The sequence below is a fragment of the Medicago truncatula genome, chromosome 7 (genome assembly GCF_003473485.1).
Source record: "Medicago truncatula cultivar Jemalong A17 chromosome 7, MtrunA17r5.0-ANR, whole genome shotgun sequence".
In the NCBI taxonomy this organism is placed as follows: domain Eukaryota; kingdom Viridiplantae; phylum Streptophyta; class Magnoliopsida; order Fabales; family Fabaceae; genus Medicago; species Medicago truncatula.
The window spans coordinates 13,840,202-13,845,932 of NC_053048.1; the positions used below are offsets into that span (position 1 = coordinate 13,840,202).

At 38.9% G+C, this 5,731-nt stretch overlaps 1 non-coding gene across 1 annotated transcript; it reads left to right on the forward strand.

Moving 5' to 3' along the window:
- Positions 1-2,737: 2,737 nt before the first annotated feature.
- LOC120577212 (small nucleolar RNA R71) lies at positions 2,738-2,844 on the forward strand. Its single transcript, XR_005643287.1, has one exon. It is a non-coding gene; the product is annotated as a small nucleolar RNA R71 (small nucleolar RNA).
- The last annotated feature ends 2,887 nt before the right edge of the window (positions 2,845-5,731 follow it).

The window sequence follows — 5,731 nt, forward strand, 5'->3', positions numbered from 1 at the left end:
TCCATATTCAAAAGTCGGAAAGAGACTCTATGATCGGGGTTGTCAAAATTCACCTTATCCTTCGTAAATTCAATAGAACTTAAGAATTCATAAGTGAAATTTTCGAAGCCCTTCATAGGTCTAAGCATATCAACCCATCCTAAATGTCCTAGTAAGCTGAACACATTATCCCTTAGTCCTAGCACACTCAAAGTATAAGGATCTGGATATCGACAAGGATGCAAAGGTTTAGAGATAAGAATTTTATACCTGTCCCTTTGCTTGGTGTCCTTGAAGATTATGCCATGATTCTTGGCTTGAGTCTTCTTATTTTGTTGTGGTCCTCCGGAAGAGCTTGCTCCACCTTTCCTAGATGCCATTTATCCGGAACCTTGGTTGACCGTTTGTGTTTTGGGTGAGGGTTGGGTTTTGGGAAATGTTTTGAGTAGGAAAGGTTGGTTGGGTGATGGGGTTGGGGTTTGAGTAAGTGTTAGGAGTTTGATTGGGTGAATTGATGAAGAATTTTTGGGTTTTTAGGTAGGTGAATGGGGGCTACGAATTTGATGATATTTGGGAGGGATGGAGGAAAGTTGTTTTTGATTGATGGGTTATGATTGAAATGGGTTTGTGATTGATTGGGTGAAGAAATTATGTGAAATGGGTAGGTTTTGGGGGAGATATGGAAGCTTTGAAATTCTATGGTTATGGAGGTTTTTGAGAGAAGTGTAAATGGAGAGAGAGTTTGTGGTGGAGAATGAGGGAAGAAGAAGATGAAAAGGTGGGTTTAACCTTACCTGTGGTCGGGCACGGCCGTGCCAACCTTAGCACGGGCCGTGCCAACTTTCTGGATGTAAGCTGGCATTTGGATGGTTATGGTCTGGCACGGCCGTGCCAGAGTGAGCACGGGCCGTGCCAAGGTTCTGGACAGTGGCTTCAAAATTTTTCTCGTTTTGCTTGAATCACCTTCGGACAATTACCTACAGAATAACTTAAAAACAAAAACGAAAGCAGTTAAATACGTGGGTTGCCTCCCACGAAGCGCTTCTTTATAGTCATTAGCTTGACGTTATAAGAAAGTGTCCTTAGAATGGATCAAAGAGGTCATGTTGTGTAGATGGCGCTAATAAGCGTTCTTTCACATTATGACCTTTAATCATATTACAAGAATAAAGGGCGGGACCTTTCATATAATTCTCCAACTCAAATCCTATCAACTCATTACTCACTTGGAAAACAATCCTACCGTTTTGAACATCTACTATAGCACCCGCAGTGGCGAGAAAGGGTCGTCCTAAGATTATAGGGCACGCATTGTCCTCATCTATGTCAAGCACCATGAAATCAGTTGGGATGTCTATCCCTGCTATCTTAACGGGGATGTCCTCGACATATCCGTCAGGTTGGATATCAGAACGATCGGCTAACTTCAATGTTGTTTCGGTAGGCTTTAGCTTGCCCAACCTCAGCCTTGTAAAGAGGGGTAAGGGCAACAGACTAACACTAGCTCCTAAGTCACACAAGGCTCGGTTGAAGGTTTCATTCCCTATCATACAAGGGATGGCAAAACTTCCTGGATCTCTAAGCTTTGTAGGTGGCTTCTTGATGATTGCACTATTGTCCTTTGTCAAAGCTATTGTTTCATTATGATCTATAGCCTTTTGCTTTGAAAAAATTTCTTTTAAAAACTTGGCGTATAGAGGCATACGAGACAAAGCTTCAGCATAGGGGATTTTAACGCAAATCTTTCGAATTATGTTAAAGAGTTTAGTGAATTGAGCCTCCAAGTTGAGCTTAGTAAGCCTTAAAGGTGTTAAGGCTTTGTTTTTATCAAGCGGTTTCTCACTTTTTATCACACCATTCTTACCTAGACACCTGACACTCTCCTTCTTGACATTTTTGGCCTTAGTAACAGTCTCTTCTATCTTACTACCCCCTAGAAAAATAGCGTTGACATGGGCTTTGGGGTTTGTTTCAGGCTGACCAGGAAAGACTCCTGGTGTTTGAGAAGAGGTGGCCACTTGTTGGGCCACTTGGAAGATTTGGGTCTCAAGCATTTTGGTGTGCGAGGCGATGGAATCAACCTTGGTATTGAGTTTGGAGAGAGAGTCGTTCAGCAATCCTGTTTGGTTTTTCAATTCTTGAAGATTTTTATTTTGATTTGCAATGCAATTTTCCAGTAAAATCTCCAAACTTGATTTCTGAGCCACTCTCTGGTTGTTTGTATAGCCAAGTGGTGCTGCTTGTCCATAGGAACCTTGAGGATTTTTGTAAAAATTTTGATTTGGCCTCATTCCTTGGTTGTATTGAGCGTTCCCTCTATTTCTCCGAGCAAAATTCTTCGCATTGCAATGCCTATTGTATCTGCTTCAGTTGCTCAATGTTGGCAGCACTACCTAACTGACAATCAACACCTATATGACCAGTTATACCACAGATTTCACAAGGAGGGGATGCAGAAGAAGGTGGGACAGCATTAACATTAAGTTTTTCAATTTTTTGGGTTAATGCCTCAACCTTAGCAGCAAGGTGGTTATATTCAGAGACTTCGTATATACCTGCCTCTTTCTTAGAGGGAGTAGGAGTGGTGACGGCTCTCTCGTTGGTCCATTGGTAGTGATTCTGAGCCATGTCCTCAATCAAAGCATAAGCCTCCGTGTAGTTTTTGTTCATTAGAGCTCCACCTGCAGCTGCATCAACAGACATCTTAGTGGTATATGACAAGCCATTATAAAACGTGTGGACTATAAGCCACTTCTCTAGGCCATGGTGGGGACAAAGTCTAAGCATTTCCTTGAAACGCTCCCACGCCTCATAGAGAGACTCCCCATCTTTTTGATTGAAACGCGTAATTTGGTCTCTAAGCGTAGCTGTTTTAGATGGGGGGAAAAATCGGGCGAGGAATGCTCGCCTCATATCGTCCCATGAAGTAATGGAACCGACTTCTAGGGAATGGAACCAAGCGCCAGCTCTATCCCTTAAGGAAAAGGGAAAGAGATGAAGTCTTACGGCTTCTTGGTTCTCTTTTATGGTGCCACTGAGTCTAAGGAAGGAAGAAATATGGAGATTTGGATCCTCAGTGGGTGATCCAGAAAACTGGTTTTGCTGCACTAAATTAAGTAGTGCAGGCTTGATTTCGAAGTTATTACCCGCAACCGTTGGGTACACGATAATAGTTTGTGGCTCTTCCGTTGAAGGAGTAGCATACTCTTTGAGAGTACGTTCAGCCATAGCGGTATTATTTTGTGCCTCTCTCTTTTTCTTATGCAAAAATCTTTCGATCTTAGGAATAAATTCTCCGAGACTTTTACTTCTTCGCATAAGAAACCGAGAACCCAAGAAGTTAGTGGTAAAACAAAAGAAAGAAAAGTAGATCAGAAGAGGAAGAGAAAAGAGAAGAGAGTTCTAATCACAAAGAAAGAGTTAATCAAATTAGTTTACTCCCCGGCAGCGGCGCCAAAAACTTGATGAGATAAAACCGCAAGTGCACGGTCTTACCGAAGTAGTATAAAAGAGTATCGTTCCGACAGGGAGTAGTTCAATTTAATTAACCTTTAGAGATGATTAGAAGAGAGAAGAGAATTGTAAGTTGGGGGTTTTTAAACGGTTAAAAAGCAATGTAATAAAAGAGCCTTGGGATCGTTGATTTCATCTAAATAACAAGTCCTTCTCAAACCAAAACCATAAGCTTATAATGTTATGTTAGACCTAATTTCTCAAGACAGTTTCTCTTAAGTTCCTCTAGCAACCAAGCCTATTTCGCTGACTTGATTACTATTGGATTTTGGTTCCTCTAACAACCAAGCCTATTTCGCTGACTTGATTGTTATTAGTTCCCTTGAAGATCGAAACTATATGTCTCAAAGATTGCAAAGCCTATTTCGCTGACTTTGCAATCCTTGTCTGAATTCACTTGTTCGAATATCAAAGCTCCACTTTCGTTTTATGAATTGATATTTGGAATAATGGACGAACAATTATCAAACCCTCCACTTTCGTTTCCACAGTTTGATAATGGTTAATCCATGTTAAGACGGTGAATTCAGATAAGAAATTAGGGTTACATAAGATTAGGACTTAGGGCTTGGTTTGATTAGGATTATGTCATTTAGACTTATCCAACAATCCCAAGACAAGAAGAAGTCTACTCACTCATGTTCATCGTAGACATGGGGGAGAAGAGAGAAAGCATGAAAGTAAAAGACAGGAAAATAAAGGAAAGGAAAAGAACTTTATTTAGAAAAGCAATTGTCCTTTATTGTATTCCAAGTAAAGATGAATATTTGTGATGGCTAGCTACTCTATTTATAGTACACAATTGACTTAAAATCTAAGCAAGTATATTCTAAGAATATTCCTCAGTAGATTGTGCGCCAAAATAGAATAGCTTGGAGTTCAAGCAAAAGCAGCAAAAGGTCTCTGGAGGGTGGCACGGCCGTGCCAAGGCTAGCACGGGCCGTGCCAGGCTTCTGACTTGTGGGAGATATATTTTGTTTCCCAATCTTCGTATTTTCGTGTCCAATCTGCTCCAAATCCCTTTCTTTTGCTCCAAGACTCAATCCATCCAATATTCTTCCCTGAAATATAATAAATTGCAATTTAAAGTAAACTATCCTAAAAAGGAAATAATACTAATATAAAATTATATAAAATCTAAATAAAACTAAACTAAAAAGCATATTAAAATAGCATATAAATGACTCATCAGTATGTATGTATGTATGTATGAATAGATGAATTATTACATGAGTGGATGAGTACAAGGATGAATAGATGAATTATTACAGGAGTGGATGAGTATAGGGATGAATTATTACATGAATGGATGTATGGAGGTATTAGAATGTGCACTTTCAGCCCATCATATCAAGATGACAGGATTCGAACCTATGACCCTCTGTACCCAAAACAGATACGCTGAATGAAGGAAATTAGGGGAAAAAAATGCCACAATAATTGTTCTGGTAGTGGACACAGACCCAATGTGACTTAATTATAACCTATGCGATTTGAGTCGCGCTGATTACGAGTCAACGTGACTTAAGTCATGTTGACTTAAGTCACATTGGGTTTAACACCTGTATGACTTAAGTCACGCTGAGGGTATTTTTGTCAGTTTGTATTGAAGCGAGCAAATCATGATGGGAGAAGAGCAATTTTCTAATTTTTCTTCATAATACAAAACCCTCCTCATTTGGGGGAGCTAAAAGTTTATATTGGAAAAGGGTTGTGGGAAGTTTGGGAGGGTTTATATTAATTCTTCAAATTTAATGTGTTGTTCTAATATTCTTTATATTAAAAATATATGAATCATAAGCGTTGATTTATCATTCTTTAGAAAAATACTCTTTCAAAAAAATGTGAAAGATTTCTTCATTTCCTTCTGTATTTCTCACCCCAAAGCTCTCATTCCCCCTCCCCTCTGTAACGCCCACTTTCGTTTAATTATTTATTTAATCGAGTTTAGGCAATTATATTATATTTATATAATATATGTGTGAGTTTGATTGATTTAGATGATTTGGATGATTTTGATGTGTTTTGATGATTTGATGAGATTATGAGACTTATTTTATTGTTAAATAAAATAAGATTTGAAAATAAAATAAAATATTTAGTTGAGGGCTGTTTTGAGATTTTAGAGAGTTTTGGGGGAGAAAGTGAGATAAGATAAGATTTTAGGAGGAGATATACAAAGAATAGACCTAGTTTTTAGAAAAACAATTGCACGTACGACTGTTTTTGGAGAAAAAGA